General features: G+C 48.9%; 1 long non-coding RNA gene across 1 annotated transcript; it reads left to right on the plus strand.

The window, feature by feature from the left end:
* The first annotated feature begins 2,227 nt into the window (after positions 1 to 2,227).
* On the plus strand, positions 2,228 to 14,971 carry LOC134420064 (uncharacterized). The gene is made up of 4 exons (XR_010028231.1): positions 2,228 to 2,434; positions 3,647 to 3,766; positions 9,156 to 9,272; positions 9,901 to 14,971. It is a non-coding gene; the product is annotated as an uncharacterized LOC134420064 (long non-coding RNA).
* Positions 14,972 to 19,535: the final 4,564 nt, after the last annotated feature.

Below are 19,535 nucleotides of genomic sequence, written 5' to 3' on the forward strand. Positions count from 1 at the left end.
AATTTAACATTACACCAACCTGAACTGCTGCTACTGACAGCATAATAATAAGGCAGGTAATCCAAATCAATTAAATTCCAGTGCCTTCCTATTGTCCTAGAAAATTCAAATTTGAAATTAGTTGGAGTTTCATTTGACTTCTCAATAAAAGAAGCAGAGCTTCAGAGATAATTTGAAGTAAATATGTGGCCCTGAGTGATCTTTCCTCAAGCTGCAGAGACCAGGGGAGCCATGTGTGCCCATGTTTGTGCACACTGAGTAGCAAATGCAGCCAGGGGATCCAAGTCAAGGGAATAACTGATCTGAGGCTGCTGCACTGACATGTGCTAGGTGAGTCTCAGGCTTGCCAAAACCCACTTTGTTAAAATTTGGGTGAGATATTGATCCAGGTCGATGCCAAATTTAGGTGAGATATTGATCCAGGTGGATGCCAAATGCAGTGTGCCTCCATTTCCACTGTCTAAGAGGAAAGAGGACAAAGCCTGGCTCAAAAACCTCTGCAGAACCTTCATGGAGCAATCAGAGGGAGGGGAACTCCTGTGTCCTTCCAGCAGTGACATGACTTGATAGAATATGCATTAGACATCTTACAGATCCCAGAGGAACAGGGAACTGCCCAGGAGCTTCAAAGGCTGTCAAAATGAATATGTTCCCATTGCGCCTTGCCTTGTTTTTGGCACTGTCTGAGCCTTTGAGTCACCTTTAGTGCCAGGATGGGAGGTGGCAGTGGTTGTTTTGGAAGTGTTCAGGGTAAGGCTGGATGGGGCTTTGAGCAACATGGTGTAGTGGGAAGTGTCCCTGCCCATGGCAGGGGGTGGAACAAAATGATCTTTAAGGTCCCTTCCAACCCAAACCATTCTGAGATTCTCTGGGCTGGACTGAGTGCTTGGATAGGGAGGCTGTGGCATGAACGTGAGTCTGTCAGGAGCAGCAGGGTCAGCCATGGTAGTTGAGAGGAAATGGACACAGCTGGCAGGTACAGAGGAAAATTTATTGTCTAGAGATGTTTCTTCTTGCAGACAAGTCCTGACCAAAGCCCAGGCTTGGTGCTGGGGCTGATCTGAGCCAGTAACTCCAGTGCAGCCATTGGCACCAATCTGGCTGTCCAGAAAAGCTCATGTTGTGCAACTCCTTTTCACTCTGGCAGTGACTCACTTCTTCCAGGGAAGGTCCCTACACATAGCTGGTGTGTTTTTTAAAAAATACTTTTTTCTTTTTTATACTTTCCTATCTGCCAGTATTTACGTACAGAGCTAGGCTTTCAGGAAAAGGGATTTCCCCTCTTTCTGCACACTGTATTATACAGGTAAGAGTTTGCTGACTCTTTTTAATGTTTTTCTGAGACTTTCTGGGAGGACCCTTGGTTGTGAGGGCAGACTCAGCCTGGTATCCCACCTATTGCCTTAAGGAGTGTGCTCAGCAGTAAAATCTGTCTGTGATGCAGGAGTTATCGTACCCCACAGTGACCTGCTCTTTTATTTGAGAGGAGGTCTGGGTGGTATTGGTGGTATTGCTGTGCAGATTTTTATCCTACAGCAATCCAATTTCTGGCCATGGGATCATGGGTGTAAGTGCCAGGGTGGGACCCGGGGCACTGTGGTGGAATACCCCAAAAGCTCAGGGGAAAAAGTGGGCCAGGATCTGATGGAGGGAAAAGGGAGAATCATAAATCAGGAGGGAAGAGGAACATGACCCAGTAAGAGAGCAGAAGGTCATGACCCAGTAAGGAACATGGCCCAGTAAAGGAGCTGGTCTCTGCCAGCAGCACCGAATTGACTCCCCTCCCTCCAGCCCTTCCAGGCACTGGGTTGTATTTCTCCCGGTCTTTCCCTGAAGCGAGCAGAGCTCTCTCCTCTCAGTGCCGCAGCGAGCGCCGGGCGCCTCCGCGGCTGCCGGCCCGCTCCGCGCATCCCTCAGCCCGCCCTGACAGGAGCTTTTATGGTCCCCTCGCCCTCCTCATCCCCGGGCTGCTCCCCCCTCCCTGTTCTGGCAGCTCCTCACCGCCCGTCCCGCTCTGAGCCGCGGCACCCGCTCCATCCTCCGGCTCACCCCGCAGCCCGGCCCGGCGCGGAGCATCCCGGTGGCGGTGGGGACCCGCTCCTCCCTCCTCCCCTCTTCCTCCTCCTCCCTCCCTCCCTCCCTCCCCGCGGCCTCGAGTCGCGCCAGTGATGGAGAGAGCGTCACCGTCTCCTAGCAGCGCTCCTAGCAACGCTCCTAGCAACCGGGCAACATCTGCTCCCGCTGGACCAATCCGCGCGGGGAGCATCTGGGCACCCACCTCCGCGGGCTGCGGCCGGGAGGTGATGCGCTCCTCAGTGGCTGCAGGGACCCGCAGGAGCCGCCACCGCCGCCAGCAGCACCGCCGCCACTCCGCCAGGAGCAGCGAGGGAAGGACGGAGCAGCGCTCCCTCCCGCTGGAGCCGGGGCTCGCTGGGTGAGTGACACCGAGCCCGCGGTGCCCGGGGACAGCGAAATGTTGTGGCCGTGTCAGGGAGGTGGTGCGGGGCTTCGCTGGCGGGATGTGCTCCGGAGGGTTTAGCAGGTGGCTGCTGGCGTGCAGGGGAAGTTTTGCGTTTGTTTGGGAGCTCCCGTGGCTTTGCTGCAGCGCGGGCAGAGGGAAGAGCCGGGGGGAGGCTCCGCGCGTCCCGCAGTGCCACGGGCAGAGGTGCTGCTGCTCTGCCGGACTCTAGAAAAGGTCATTTCCATCAGAGTCCTCTTTTTACGGTCAGAGCTGAACTCTGCAAAGTAACCATATCTCCTCTTTCCATCCCCTGTTAATGCTGTCATCCTCTGGGATGACACAACTGTCTAAATTTAGTTGTCTTATAGCTGCGAGACACGAGTACACACACATAGCAGCTCTCCTTTCCTTTCTCTCTTGCAGCATTTAGACATGTCTAATTTCGTTCATGTGCTCAAAAAGTCTGAGTGCCTCTGGCACACGCGTGTAAAAGTGCAGAGTTTAGGTATACACATGTATCTGTGGTGGTTTTTTTCCCCCATGAGAGTGGGAGATGTTTTTACTACAGCGTGCCAAATACTTCACCCGGAAGGCAAGGCATCAGCCTGGAAAATGTGTCGGGCAAACTCTGAAATGTGCACCCTGTTAAAGAGAAATGGGAATCTGACTTTCCCCAGACCTGTGCTGCTCTGCAGGCAGTGTGAGCGTGTATGATAGAGAATTAATGCTGCTACTCAAAATAATGGCATGGTTTTAATAGCAGCCCTTTAGCTTTCCTCTGAGGTTGACAAGAATTAATGGAGAAAATAATGTGCCATTTTAAGAGGTGATTGGGGCAGAATTAATGTTCTAGCTCCAGAAACATCCGGATATTTAGAGGAGCAAGCTGTATTTTTGCAGCATTTGCTCTGAGTGGATTATAGCTACACCACTGAGAGACTGAAATGTTTTTTTTTTTTTTTCTTAATGTTTTATCTGCTTTCCTGATGTGTGAAAGGGACTCCAGAAAGCAAGGTCAAAGTTAGAGAATTGGGTGTAACATCAGAACTCTTATTTATCCCTGTTACTAAGCCCTGTGGGGATGCTGAAATAGCACTTTGTCCTCGTGTGGTCCAACTGCTCGCCGTGTTTGTCCTGATTTTGCCACCTGAGCCATGAGTGTTTCTCCTTGATCCACCACGGCAGGTGACCCTTCAGCAGTGCCGTGCTGCCAGAAATGCTCGCTGAGCCCGTGCGAGGGGGAAATCTTACCAGAACTGCTGAGATTACCCCAGAACCCTTTGCAGACTGACTCCGCACCCTCAGGTAACAAACAAGTTTGCAAACTTCAGCCGGTTGGGCGGAGTGAGGGAATTTATCAGGATTAATGTCGAAAGGGGGTGAACCTGGAATTATTAATTTATTCTGTAGGGGAAAGCAGTGGGACTCTGAGGAGGGAGACAGGAATAGTCACTCAGCCATTAAGTCTCATGCCTTCATGCCCTCACGAGGGCCATTCAGATGCTTGTGCCTTGTACACATGTGTGCCCAGGGAGCATCTGCAATTAGGGAGCTCTGCAGAGCAATCAGCAAACTAAAAGGCGGTTTTAAAGTGCAAAGGCAGCAGACAGGAGTGCGGCTGGGGGTCCCCAGCTCCCCGTGAGGCAGTGAAAGGGGGCTTGCTCTGCCTGATAAGGCTGATATGCTAGAGGGGCTCGATATGCTTAGAAGGGCTGCCATCGATTGGCAGCCGTGTGAAATCCCGGGGCTGGCATGTGTTTTCGATCCACATGTTCATCTGCCCGTGGTCTGGTAGCTTTGCATGATCAGCTGGGAATCCCACAGTGGGACCAGCTGCTTGTGCCGCCCTGGGAGAGGAGAAAAGCGGCAGCAGAGCATGTGAAAGCAGGAGCACGTTTCAGCTGAGCACCCCCTGATTGCGAGGGCTCTGAAGGTTGGGGACGGGGGAGTTTGTCACCGCACTTTGACAGCAGCAGCAAGGACACGATGATGCGTCCTGCCATGTCAAAGTCACATCTCCTGCTGATGATAAAGGCCGGTTTCTGTATGCTCAGGAGCCTCAGGTTTAGTGTTTGAGCACACAAGGGATGCTCAGTGAAGGTCTCCGGCTCAGGCAGCCGTAGCTCGCCTATTGATCGCTCTCCTTCAGGCTGCGATGGGAACCCTGCAGGGCAGCGGCACATTTGAGTCACCAGCCCGGCGGGGCCGGCTCCGTGCTCACTCCCTGCAGGTGTCTGCATCAACAACCAAACAGCATCGATTCCGACGAGCCCTTTCTCTGCAGCGCTGAGCGGGCAGGGAGGAATTTTCCTCCCGAGGAAAGGCAGGGAAGGTGCAGGAGCAGGCAGGTGAGGGGATGCTCCCAAGGGCTCACGTAACAAGTTCTGTGACGGGGCTTGCAGATCCCTCTCTGCTGTTTGAGACGCAAAGGCACAAGCTCAGGTGTTTTTTTCCCTGGATGTTCAATAATTTTTTAAACCCCGTCCTAGCTCCTGTCTCGGGTAGACTGGAAATCGCCCGGCATTAATTCATGTCGAGGAGGGGCTGCTGTCACCGGGGCGATGCAGGAGGGCAGGTGAAGCGACTTTGCTGCAATTTGCAGTTCAAACGGGAAGTTGCCACGATATAAATCTATTTCCAACCCGATTTAGATAAGACAGCCCTCTGTCCAAACGCGCCTAGTAACTCTGCGAGTACCACGCCACAGAGCACCACAATCATTCCCGGAGAAACAAACAGGAACAGACACATTTTGCTTTGTTGAAAGTACAATTAAAACCCTTGAGAAGCTGACCCTGAGAGCTCCCAGCCTGAGACAGAGGCAGCCCTTTATCTATTCCCCCACTGCCGCGAGTGGGATTTCTACTCCGAACTCCCATTAGCGCTAATGGCAGCTCCAGCCGGTGCGCCCTGCGTTCCGGGATGCAAACCCCGGGCACCCCTGGGGCTGCCGATCCCACGGTGCAAATTGCACCGAGCCCTCGGGGAGCAGCGCAGGGCTCGGGGCTGAGCGCTGCCGGGATGCTGGATGCGCTTTCCCGACCCTCATCCAGGCTGGGAGGACAAAGCTCAGCTTGGGGCTGAGCGCTGCCGGGATGCTGGATGCGCTTTCCCGACTCTCATCCAGGCTGGAAGGACAAAGCTCAGGCTGGGGACTCAGCGCTGGGCTGGTTGGGAGGTTTTTGGCCCCGTGCCTTGACTTGTGGTGTAGCGCTGGAGAAAACGTAATGTGATTAAGATGTATCTGTCTCTGAGCTGGAGTGAGGCAGAGGCAGTGACTCACAGCACCTCGCTGGAGCTGTCAAAACACTTGGCTGGCGAGAATAGCCTTCTACACAAAAAGCACTGATTCAATGTGTTTATATTTAAACAAAACGCCAAGGGTCTGATTCACTGCGGCATTACTACAGCCCCGGGTGGCTATAACCCCGGCCAAGCAGCTCCCAGGCACTCACAGAGGCACGGAGAGCTGAATTCCAGTGAGGGTTAGAGAAAGACTGGGTCCTTGGGAGCCTCCTGCATGGAGAGGGGTCCCTGGAGGGCTCAGTATCGCTGCTGCTGTTGGGGGCACAGTGCAAGGGCACAGCTGGTGCTGAACTTAGAGATGTGTGGGCACCAGCAGCAGCCACAAAAAAGATGGTGATGGAATGAGTAGTGGTGGGATGGCAGCTGCACTGATCACAAGAGCAGACCCTGAACTCCTCTTGGGCAGCCCTGGGATGGGATTTGGGTGCCTCCAGCTCTATCTCACCCTGCAGGCGTGCAGGCAGCACTCATTGCTCCGGGGGAGCTGAGCTGAGCCACCTGTGACAGCCCCTGGAGCTGCTGAGCTGGGAAGTGGGTGCTCCAAGCTCTGCAGATTTGGAGCTGCTGGGATTTGCTGACAGATGGTGTGGTGTTGAGCAGCTTGGGGCGACTTTGCTCCTCAAATGTAGTCTTTCATTTAAAACTGGGAACACATTTCAAGCCAAACTTACAGAGCCTGGAGATGCTCTTGGTGTTTGCTCGGTTGTTGTTTCTCTTTCTTGCTCCTAAACTGAGTTGTGGGTGTTGGGGTGAGGGGGTTGTGACAACTTTGCTGCTTTAGCTGATGTAAGGAATTTAAATTCAGCCAACCAGGGGTGTGTCCCAGGCTGCTGCTGAACATAACCCCAGAAAGGGGATGACAGCTGGGTGCTCAATGAACCCACTGCCAGGATGGTCATGTGTGTCCCTCAGCAAAATACAATTTTTCTGCCTGCTCCTGCCAGCCAGCCCGTGGCATGTGCAAACCCACAGCCCTCCTTCCCTCCCAGCCACAGGCTGCCAGGCCTCCCTCCCTTGTCCTGGCTCCCTGACGTCTCCTGCACCAGCAGTGCTCAGGGGATGCTGAATTTCACATCACCCTCCATCTCTGGGGCAGGGAGAAGAATTCCCGTGGCCTGGAGCAGCAAGGGAGAGTTTTGCATGGAGCTAGAGCAGCTGCAGAACTGAGCTGAGATGCTCTGTATGCTGTGATTGTCTGTGCTGCCCCTGCATTCAGGGTGATTTTCTGCTTCCTCTGCACGCAGGCTGTGCTTCCAGCCTTTTCCCTGAAAAGCACTAGGGAGTGTGTTTTAGCATTTAGAGGTTTGGTTTGAGGAAGGGATCTACCTGTGTGCTGGCTTTGGCTTCTTTCCCAGCCCTGACAGCCTGGGTGGCTCTGGGAATGTCACTTCATCTGTCTGTACCTTTGTTTTCCTCAGAGCAGTGTGAGGAAAGCTGTAATGTTCTCCTATCCCATGGCACTGGGAGATGAATGCATTTGTTGTTGTGCTCAGATGACATAGCACAGTGAGGTTTCACCTAGGAGTACACAATATCAGAGTAATTAAATATCCAGGCTGCCCAGGCTCTGGGGTAACTCAAATATTGGAATGAAAGCTGCAGGCAGAGGAGGTTGCTGCACATGAATTTAAAGCTGTGTTTGCAGCTGTGCCAGTGGAGGGGTGAAGACCATAGCCCTGCCCTTGTCCTTGAGAGCTGAGCTGGGTGCTGGGAGCATCTCTGATGTGTGTGAGGGTCCAGGGCAGCTAGAACCTTGACAGTGTGGTCCCGCTGTAAGAGCAATAACCCCTTTCCTGGAGAAATGCTGCTCTGAAGTGCAGCCCATGTCCTGATGGGTCCCAGGGCAGGGCTGAGGGGTCTTGACTCCAAATGGGGTTTCACTCCACCTGTCAGTTTTGTGCACACACCTGCAGAATCCTTCATGAAAAACCTCCATCCTTAAAATTCAGTGAGAAAATGCAAGAATCCTCTGACTGAAGGGATTTCTTCTCCAGCCCCTTCTTGTGGGTTTTTGATGTAGAAGGAAGGGAGGACACGTTTCTCCTTCCTGCCAGTGAAGGGGAGATGCTGTCAGTGCCTGGAATGGTTCTGTGGGTATTTCAGCACCCCCAGCAGCAGCTGAGACTCAAGGAGCCCCTCACGCCCCATGGAAGGATCCTTCCAGCAACATGAGGTCTGTGTTCTGGCTCTGCAATACATTATTGCTTTTCTATTGTGTCAGGGAACCAAAGCCTTTATTTCTTCAGAAAATCGAAGTTTCAAATGCTCCCATAAAGAGATCCCAATTTGGGGGAGAAAATATTTTCCATAGGACCTGACTTTGACTTATTCTGTGAAGTGGTTCTGGATACTCTCTTCCCCTGGATTGGCTTTAGACATCAGTATAATAAAGTTTTGGTGGTTTTTTTTTTTGTTTTTTTTTTTTTTTTTTTTTTTTTAAGGACATTTAAAAGCAAATAACAGAAATTTCTTATAAAAGGAGGGTGTGGGAGGAGATTGTGCTTCCCAGAAATGCACAGGTCTCCTCGTGTTTTCTGGTGAATAGCCAAGCAAAGCCCAGTCCTGGCTCTCAGAGGGACCCAGTGCTCTCCAGGCTGAGTACCATTGGAATTATGCACCTTGTTAAGATGCTGAATTAGCACCATGTCACCTTTCCAGGCAGATGAGCAAGCTCAGATGAGGCAGCCCAGAGAGCCCTAGTCCTCTGCAGGGTTCAGCTCTGGAGGAACACCCCTCCCCTGGGCTCTTGCCACAGGACAAAAGCCCAATAAATTCCTTTTCTTATCCCAAATGTTGACTCTCCATCCTCTGTGCCCGGCAAAACTGAAGCCACCCAGAGTACAAACCCACTCCATCACCCTCCCACTGAACCGGGGCTGTGCTGCTCTTCTGAGACAACACCACCATCTAGTGAGAGCACTCAGCGTTGGTTTTCCAGGGAAGCCACGGAGCTCTGTGTGTGATGGATGGAAATCAAACCCCAATCCTTGGCCCACACCCCCCAGCAGGGCACAGGCTCCCCTGTCCTGGACACAGTGGCCCCATCCTGGTCAGGGACATTCCCATCTCGGGCATCTCCTGCCTGCTCCGTGGGGCTGTGGCTGCCCTGACACCCACTCAGCTGTAGGACCAGGACACCCTGCCTGTGCCCAGGGCTGTGGTGGTCCCTCCAGAGAGGGGAGAGGGGCTGGCTGTGCTGGCAAAGCTCAGGGGGGCTGTTTCAGAGACAGCTTCACATTTGCCAGCCTCTCAGCTGTTATTCCAGTGGGTTGAGGGCTGCAGTCGGTATGTTGACCCCCTCTGGATCCCTCCTTGCCCTGCACACCCTGACTGTGATGCTGCAGCCACCCTGGCCAATACTGACTTTTCTTTTTCCTCTTTTGTGCAGAGCTGATCTGATCGGGGCCTACCAAAGACATTAACGACGTCGAAAGTAGCTTACTTTAAGAGAAAATATGCAGAAGAAGAACATTTACATCAAGATTACCATGAGTATTGTCCAAAAGTGAGTATCTCCCTCTCTTCAGACCCCTAATTTCATTCCTTGAAAGAAATTATCGCACTCACTCCTTCCCCCAATTTAATTCCTTGAGAGATTACCATGAGTATTGTCCAAAAGTGGGTATCTCCCTTGCTACAGACCCCAACTCTTCCCCTAATTCCATTCCTTGAAAGATTACCATGAGTATTGTCCAAAAGTGAATATCTACTTCATTCCAGACCCCAACCCTCCCACTAACTTCATTTCTTTGCAAGATTATCATGAGTATTGTCCAAAAGTGAGGATCTCCCTCACTCCAGACCCCTAATTTCATTCCTTGAAAGAAATTATTGCCCTCACTCCTTCCCCCAATTTCATTCCTTGAAAGATCACCATAAGTATTGTCCAAAACCGAGTATCTCCCTCACTCCAGACCCTATCCTTCCCCTGATTTCATTCCTTGAAAGATCACCATAAGTATTGTCCAAAACTGAGTATCTCCCTCACTCCAGACCCGATCCTTCCTCTAATTTCATTCCTTGAAAGATTACCATGAGTATTGTCCAAAATTGAGTATCTCCCTCACTCCAGACCCCAACCCTCCCCCTAATTTCATTCCTTGATGCTAAAGACCCACCCATTTACTCCCCAGCACCTGATACTACCAGAGGACCGGACTTGTATCCTAAAACTGTCTCTGCAGAAGCTGCGCTTCCTGGACGACCCCGAGGCCTATCTCCGTAGGTCGGTATTAATTAACAATCTGTTGAGGAAGATCCACCTAGAGACAGAGAGGGAGAGCTATGAATACTTTAAGGAGGCTCCGTGCTGTAGGACTGCCTACTCTGACGCACGAAAACGGCTGAAGCTGATGGTGCAGGAGTGCTGTTCCCAGTCGCTCTATTATGAAGAGCTGCACTCGTATCGCATCGTGCCTTACTCCGCAGAGAGCGCCGTCTACGGCATGGGCTACACGAGCAGCCACCTGGAGCAAAATCCTCAGTTGCTTATTTATAAAATGAATTAAAAAAGTAGCTGTTAGACCCACTGATGTTTGTTTCTGAATGCTTGGACTGCTTGTTGAGGTGTTGAGGTGAGGCACTGATTGCAGAGGTGTTTGCGATGATCATCGGGAGGCGGAGAGGGAGCTGAGTGGAAGGTGCTTTGGATAATGCTCTGTTAACCCCCGGTGTGAAGCACCTTGCTGTGCACACAGAGAGGTGCAAGACAGAGGTCCTAAACCTGCAGAGACTGCGTGCAAGGCGGTTTGTAGAAAAAAAGCTGCACTTGAAGTCACCTGTGTGTAGATACGGATGCTCCCAATCCCTTTCGCAGTTAAATTCCGCCATCCCCGGTGCAAGGGGAGCCCCCGAAGCAGTGGAGTAGTCTAACAGTGAGGAGTAAAACACAAGTTATCTGCTATAAAAGTATAGACAGAAAGTTTCTTTGAGAATTGCTTTGACCATGAAGGAGTCAGTGCCAAAGGAATCAGTCTTTAGCGCAGGATTTTCAGAGACTGAACTCGCTTGCTACTTACAGACACTCTGTACTGAGATTTGCAAGGGTTTGTGGGTTGGTTTTTTTAAAAAATAATTGCATTCACTTTTTACTTATATTATCTCTTAGCTGGTATCTACTTTGCTATTTTAATGCAAACCAGAATGACTCACAGGAAAGATCGTTTCTTCAGCCCATCATCAGTGTTCCCTTAACTTCATTTGCCTCTTTCCCTAGCTGTTTCCCTGAATACTTCTTTGCATGCTAATCTGCTGTTTGGCCCGAGGTTCACACTGGTGCTAGGGAATAGACAGCAATTTCTTTTTATGTGGACTATAAAAGGCAGAAAAAAAAAAAAAAAACATAGAGAATGAATGTATCTGACAGATGATGGTAAGACCTCAGAGGCTCTCCTGATAAAACTGCTCAGCACTAGTAATAATGTTTCAGGTTAAGTGAAATGTCTAATTTCAATCTGGGAATTAACTTTAAAATATGTAAATATATATATATTCACAAGCTATGGCATGTGGGATGTTCAGCAAACGGAATGACTACAAGTGGAAAGTTTCACAGCTGCCAAAGCTACGTCATGAAAATACCAAAGAGTAACATTAGGGAAAGGATGATGCTCCAGCCATGGGGCCAGAAGCAGAGATTGCACTATAATCTGGGGGAATGTGATTAATGAGCCTGTAAATTAGCTGTCAGGGACCTGCATCCCAGAACTGCTGAACAAATACACGAGATGGTTCAAAGCCTGTCAAAGTCCTGCAGGTCTGTTGGCTTTGCCTCGCTGACTATCACCACTTTAAAGCTTTAAAACACAGTAAATAATAGTGCACACTCAGCTGGAGGCAGATATATATATATATACATATACATATATACATATATATCTAAGAACCAAATTTTTTTATTTGTTTTGAAAGGCTTTGCTCTTGCAGATGTGGCTGATGCTATTTTTGAAGCATTATATAGTGTGAACAAATACTGTGGCTTGCCAGGAATGTGCTTTTTGTGTCAGATTCCTCCTGTCACCCTGCTCAGAGCACCCTGGTCGTGTGTGTCACACATATCATCACAGCTCCCAGGCACGTGTTAGTGCTGGAGGAAAGGCAAAAGCCGAAAGGTGTGAAGAACAAAGTTAACTCTGGTATCAGTAGTTAGAAGTCAGTACAGGTTTAGGAGACAGAAGGAAGCAGTAAAATCCAGATTTTTTTTTTTTTAATAAAAAAAAATTAATGTCAGCAGTGTAATTCAAAACAAGGATAACCTGCAAACTGGAGAATATAAACATCTCAGATACTGTGGGAAGGCTGAAAAAGCAGGGCAGTGCTGTTTGGGAGGTGCTGCTAGTCATGATGAATGTTCAGATCTCTGTTTTTGCTTTGAGACAAGTCATATTTACTTATCTCTTAGAAAAGGCTGTCTTTCAATCCTCAGCCAGTGCAGTTCACCCTCAGAGCTTCCTGGCTGTGCACAGTTTGATTCCTGCTGCCCCTGGGCCTGCACCAGCCCAAAATCATGCAGCTGGTCTGCTTGCATGATTTGAGAAATGGTTTCAATGCGGTTTGAGAAGTTTCCAGTGGGAAGGGGCAATGCCCACTTCAACAGGGGGCTGGGAGAGCCCAGGCTGCTGCTCAGGGGTGTAGGACAGCCCCAGTGTGAGCAGTAAGAGCTGGCAGAGAGGCCTATTTGCTACTGTCAGAGGTGCCATTGTCCCCCAGGAGCTCCCTGGCCTCCATGGCACCGGGAACGCCTCGTGCCACCCCGGGGCCGGGGGAATGGTGAGGGAAAATTGCTCCTGTCTTCTGATTTTTCAAACCATGTAATTTTCCACTCTGAAGTGGTTTGAGTTACGCAATTTTGTTTCTCTTAGTGTCCATTTTCACTCGATTTCATAACGATCCAGCATGTACAGGAAATGCTTAAATGCTTCTTTTCTCTCGCTGGCTGACTCTTTATATTCATAGGATGGCTCTGGCTTGAATAAACAAATCTTTTAACTTAAAATTAGAAACGTTTCAATGTAAGGAAAAAAGCTCAGTAGGATCAAAGTCTTTGACATCACCTGAACAAAAAACATTGGCCCTGTCAGATTCACCTTTGAAGAGGTTCTTTGCCTGCTGAAAGAGGGAAATACTTTCTTGCCTATTGAAAGCTTCTCTGTGAAGGCATTGTGATAACTGAACAGATATAACAGACAAAAATCTGCATCAGGTCGCAAAACTCCTTGGGCTACCTAGGACAGAGGATGATAATTTACTCATGGTTTTCTCATGTGCTGTTTTCTTGAAGAAAACACATTGTCTCTAATTTTTTTTTAAATTTTCACTTGATCCAGGAGCTGTTAAAATGGATTATTTCTTTCTAGAGAACAAATTGAGTTTTTTATAGTTGACTTTTTGATATGGCATTGAATCAAAGGTTCACTTTTCTACATGCTTTAAGTCTGCTTCAGTTTTTACTGCCTTCTGCTTTGCCCAGTGATTGGTGCTGCTGAAAAGTGGGTCTGAAAATTTTGATTTGAATGCTTAAAAATAGTTTATGGGGTGATAAAGAAGTAAAAATGTGCAATAACATTGCAAGTGACTCCCAAAATATTTGACACCTTTTGAATTATATACTTATATTGATTTTAACATTTAGTTGCCACGTTACTGGGTACCAGCATTTTAATACAGCTACATACAGTGATTTTTCTTTTTTGGGTTTGTAGCTACAGTTCAGCTCTTCTGGCTTCTGATGTGAGAATCTGTCTGTAGGTGGTCAACTTTCAGTGAGATAGATTTTTATATATATATATATATATATATATGTTCTATTATGACTGCATTAGGAACTCCTACATATGGGCTATGTTTGCACTGGATGTAAAGAAAGTCCTTGCTTCCCTTTGACTCAGTTGCCTTGGAGATGGAATATTCATCAGAGAGAATATAGATGAGCTGGGTAACAAGGACAGACTTGGTGAGGAGAGCTGATCATTTTGAAAATGACTGGCTTGGGACATTTCATTTCCACCTGGGAACTGCAGCACACTTGGCTGTAATTCGTGTTTCTATGAGTTGAGTTTTCCTTGTGCTGCTTTTCTGGCTGGACATGGGTGGGGTCCAGAGTGTGGGTGTGGGTGGGGTCTGGTGCAGAGCCCCAGCACTGACTTTGAGCATCCTGCCCTAGTGCAGGTGTCCCCACCCATGGCAGGAGGGTTGGAACCAGGCGGTCTTTAAGGTCTCTTCCAACTCAAACCATTCCATGATTCCATGCTTCTGTGACATTAGGGCCCTGATCCTGTAAATGCTTGGGTTATCACCTGATTTCCTCACTCAGAGCCTCCTGAGAGGCTCCTTGTGTGCTTGATGCTCAGCATGTGCACGAGCTTGTGTGGGGCTGGGGCTGCCAGCTCCCCCTCAATTGCCATGTTATCAGTGACAGTGACCCCGAGCTGCTGCTTCAGCTCTCCAACACATCTCTCTTGCACTGTAAATTGAATTTCTGTTTTCCAATGAATGTGTGAGTATATGGACTATTGTGCCTTAAGTCCCACCCTCGTTCGAGCCTCTGTAAATGTTCTGTAAATCCGCAAACCGTCCATCGCTGGTATCTCTGTGCACTCTCTCCAGATCTGATTTGGTACTTGGCAGGACCTTGGGAAACCCAACCCTGACCTCAGTTTGCCATGAACACAAGAGGGGATCTGCCAATTCCCTGTTTTCTTTATTCAGATTGCTTTCCTCTCTGACATTCATGAATTTCTGTTTTTCTGGTTTCTGCCATAGTTGGGCTCTGGGCTGCCTGCAGCACCAGGAGCCCCTTGTAGCAACTCAGAAAGTTGTAAAAAAGTTGTCTCCAGAATTTAAATACCACCTGTGGAATGTTCCCAGGAGGGAATCACAGCTGCATACAGCAACTGTGGCAGGTGTTGTCAAGTATATCATCATATATTTGACACGACTGACAAAGCAGAGAAGGGAACACCTATTTCTATTGAAATGCATGAGCCTGCATTATGTTAAATACATGGTGATTATACACCAAATAATTGGAATAATACCTACTGGTTCTGTAACAAAAAAAAAGCTTTTTAATGTTTAAAATTACCTGGGACCTGACTGAAGGTTTTTATGAAATTGTTTTCTAAAGTGAATAGTAGAAAAAATGTATATGTATTTTAAATATACGTATGATGTGCATGTTATTAATAAAGATCTATTTCTATTGAACCAGATGGACTCTTGTTGATTGTATGTTGTTTGGTTTACAAGTTAGCATGTAATGTTTCTAAAGAGAAGTTTCTAACTCCATCAATCCCCTAAAAAACTTATAACCACAGATTCATTGAAGGACTTGGATCAGAGAGCAAACCTGGGGTAACTCCTCTGTCATTCACTTGTCCTGCCCTGATCCCATTGTTTGCATCCCAGCTTGCCTCTGAACTTGCAAGACCCTTCTTATTTTCCTTGTTTATATATTTTATTTCAAAATCTGCAAGGAACCATTTTCCTAATGATGCTCTGCAGGGCACGTTCCAGAGGCTGCCAAAGGGTCAAAGCTAAAATAGTTAGCTTTTGGAGCTTTTCAGATAAATGGGTTTTTTACTAAAAATCCTGATTATGATGGAAAGATCACCATATTCCTCACCCTTGGGAATTTTCTTTAGGATTCTTTTCTTGAAGAAGCTGAAGTGAAACACAACATATTGAAGAGATACTGAAAAAATATTTACCAAGGGTGGGCTTTCCCCACTTGAGGCAGTCACAAGGAAACATCTTCTAGGGCCAGGTGCTTCAGCCCCCATGTCCATCCAGGACTTGGGTACCACCTGGGCTGCAGGTCCAAGTTTTGTAAAGACTGAACATCCCAACCAGGTGCCATAGGCACAGCAGTGCATCAGTCACCTCCTCTGAAGCTGCTGCTGAGAGGAGACAAGAGCTGGATGCCTCAACCTGAGGGCAGCTCTGAAACCACTGATCCTGAACCCCCTACAAGCCTCATGTGAATGTGGCATTGCCAGGATTAGCAGCCACCACTCAGATCCTGGAGTGTTCCTTATCAGACACCTTTACCTCTCTCTGAACCACTCCTCTTTTTAACCAAAATCAATACCTAGACCTTGGTCTAGGGATGTGCATGACTTAGAGGAATGGGCTTGCTGCATGTCTACAGTTTGAACCTGCTTTTGTGTGAATGACCAAGGGTCTCTGGCACAGACAAATATCTTCAAATTATAAAAAATCCTCCAGGATGTAGGCACACAGTTTGTGATAATTGGAAGTGTAGCTGTGGGCCAGCCTCATCCCCAGTGGGCACAGCTGTGAGCAGCAGGTGAGCAGCACTGACAGCAATGAGCAATGGAGTGCCCAGGGGCACTGACCAACCACCAAAGGGACCAGAGGGCACACAGGTGCAATGCATGAACATGAGGGGATGAAAGGTTGGGCTAAAGAACAAGAAGAGCAGATGCTTGCAGCCTTCTGAAGTGATGTTGCGTTGCTCTATATGGCTTGAAGCTTTCTGAAATTGTTTGGTGATACTCTGTGTATTTTGGCTGTCCCACCTGTGACACCTGGACACCTTGGTAGGAGCTGCCACCTCTGAGGATTCACCACACAGGCAAGGTGTGCTGAGGCTTCCTTGGCCCAGTTGTGGGGAGAACTGCCGTAGTGTGGAAACCAAAGGCATTGGAGCAGCTTCCAAGAACAGAGGCACTGGCTTGTCCATCACAGGCAAACTCTTTCCTGCTACGGATCTTTTCAAGGTCATGTGGATCATCCTACCACAAAGCAAATTCAGTTCCAGACTTAAGGTGAGGTCCTCTATGCCAATTCCTCTGCTGCTTAAGAAGCTGATGAAAATACCATGGCCACACCATTGTGGGCTTGCTCTGAACTCAGCTGTATTTTCTTTTTAGCTCTTTACAGCCACTTTGAATTGAAGTAGCTGCTGGGCTGCCCTACCCTGGCACTGCCAGCCCATGGAGCAGCTGGCACAGGACCCAGGGAACCCAGCTGGGAGCTGTAACTCATCATTACATCCCACCCTGGGTGCATTTCAGGGCTTAATTAATCCAGGCCCCAAGATAAGCAGTGCTGATGGCCAAACCAGGTAATGCTTTGAGTGCTGAGCAGAGCCCTGCAGCCTTCCAGCTCTACTAATCCACTGAGGGGCTCTGCTCTGCCTTGCTGCCCACAGGCTGATGTGCCACTGATGGGAAATTGTCCAGTTAGGCTGAGTGGTGCCAAATTGTAGCTCTTACTGGTTGAAGGAGTCTTTTTTTTTGGGACATAAGCTGCTCAGTGGAAATCAATGCCAATTTGCTGCAAGGAGGTTTGTGTGAAACATCTGCTGCCAGGAGAGAGGAAGGATGGCTGGAAAGGAAAAGGTGACTTCTCCCTGTGAAGTGCCAGAATCCCCTGTTCCTAGTGGGGAAGCTGTAATTTCTCGCCTGTGTTTGAGGCTCAGGGCCATGCAGACATTTCAGCTGTGCTGAAACCATCCCATTACAGGGTTCCCTAGGTTCTGTGCCAGCTGCTCCATGGATCTAGGCTGGCAGTGCCAGGGTAGCACCAGCCCAGCACAGTCTGGGCACCTGACAAGCTCATAGCCCATGCTGGGGGGAGCCACAGGAATTTTGGGATCATCAATCCCACACACAGAAAGCATTCCAAAGGGCTGGATGTACCATGGGATGGCATTCCAAAAGGCTGGATGCACCATGCCCCAGGCAGACAGGGTCTCTCCCAGAGCTCTCTAGTGAAGGCAAGGGTGGCATTTCAATGTGGATTATCCAGGGAAACATTGGGATTTTGTAGGTAGATGGAATTGCAGGGTGGAACTCTGTGAATGCTCCCAGTGTGACAGTGCCATAAGGTCCTGCACTGTGTTTGTAGACATTAATTCAGGTCCTGCATGGCCAGGTGTAGAGTGTAATATCCCATAAAAATATCCCACCATGGGATATCCCACCTTTTGATAATGGAATCAGAGTGCTGTTCCTGATGATCCCAATGAGATGGGTCACTGGCTTACAGCATTAGTGTAAGTTGCTTTTTTTCTGCAAAATTTTGGGTCTAAGGCTAATCGGCACCTCAGTATCCTTTAGGAGCACAGGTCTAGCTGCAGGTGGCTGTGGTGGTGAATACAAGTCTGACCTGGAGGAGAGCCAGAGGTTGTGTCTGGCTGCTGCTCAGACAGGTGCAGAATGCAGAGGTATCCTAGGGTGATGTTATGATGCTTGTATCCCCATTCATGTGTTCTGTTCATGCTGGATATTATGTTCTGTGCTTTCAAGACTGGCTCTGAAGAGTGAAAGCTTTGTTTTGGTTTTCTTATCAGCCTAGCGGGACACAGACAGGGCAGTAAATGGTGCTGCTTTTGCTTTTCTGCTTTTCGCTTTGCTCTCTCACTCTTGCTTTGTCGGTTTCTCGGCTGTTTAGGGGACCTGGAAAGGCCCGGGGTGGCCTTGGACAGCCCGCGCTTCAAAGGATGAGAAGAGGCTTCAGATCTTTTCTTGGTCTCGGTGTTTATTAATTGTTTATCTAAAAGATTTTCTCTTGGCCCGACAGAGGTCTGCACAGCAGCCAGCCATGAGCACACTGAGAGCCCCCGGGGCGGTCACCTATCTTTATACTCGAAATTACGTATACAATATTTATCATTTTTCCCCAATACCTTTTACCCTTATTAACCAGTGCACTTTTAGTAATAACTAATCCCAAAGTGCCAACATCACCACAGAAGATGGAGGCCAAGAAGAAGAAGAAGAACAGGACATGCCCCAACTCCTCCATCTTACTTCTTTAGACCCCCCCTGTACAGAAATCCTAAACCCTGTGTTTCACACTAATTAACTTAACCCTTCACCATTCACCCCAGTGAAATCCTCCCATCCTCATACAGGTGTCGTCTCCCGTGCAGGATCAAAGTCCAGCCACCAGACACTTCTGGCAACATTCCAGGACTCCCGAGCCCCCCAAGGGTGGTCTCGGTCACTCTGCACATCAGTCCTGAGGTGCTGAGATCCCACATTGCTTCTGCTTTGCTTCTGCTTGCTCTTGCCTCTGCTCATTAGTTACTTTAGCTAAAAAGTCCAAATTTCTTCCTGGACTGTTTCTCCTTTTTTTTTTGGCACCACTCGAGGCTGCTCTGGGCTGGGCCCTGGCAAACCCCGAGAGTTTGCACCTTGTGGCCCAGCGGGGCCTACTCTGGGCAGCAGCTGCCCCAGCGCTGAGGGACTGAGAACAGAGCGAGCACCCCCAGAGAGACTTTCTGAATTTGTCATCTTTTTCAGAGTGGTGTCACCCAGTATTGTTCATTTTGTGTGCTGGGGGTGCTGTGCCTGTTAAATAAACAGGTTCTTTCCACTTCTCTCTGAGGAATCCTTCCCAAACTGGTTGTGGGGAGGGGCCGTGTGGGTTTGCTTTCTGGAGGGGCCCCCTTTGGAGATTCTCTACTAAATTTGCCCTAAACCAGGACAAGAAGTTTGGGAGCACCAGAATTAGTACAAAAAACCTGGTCTGGATGTTCTCAATTCCCAGAAGTCTTGCACTTGCTACCAAGGAGTTCCTCTGCTCCTGGGATGGTTTTAGCTGGCAGTTTGTGTTCTGGGAGATGGCTCTGAGTGAAGACATGACCAGGGACTGGCTCAGAGCTGTCTGCTCTGGTCCCATGTGGGATAAAAACAATCAGTGGTGGAAGGGAGACTTGTCATGAGGCTGGAAAAGCCCACATGGATCTTGAATTTGCAGTTCTCAAGGCTGGGATCACCTGGAAAGTGAGGGCAAGCTG

The sequence above is a fragment of the Melospiza melodia genome, chromosome 6 (genome assembly GCF_035770615.1).
Source record: "Melospiza melodia melodia isolate bMelMel2 chromosome 6, bMelMel2.pri, whole genome shotgun sequence".
NCBI classification, from domain to species: Eukaryota; Metazoa; Chordata; class Aves; order Passeriformes; family Passerellidae; genus Melospiza; species Melospiza melodia.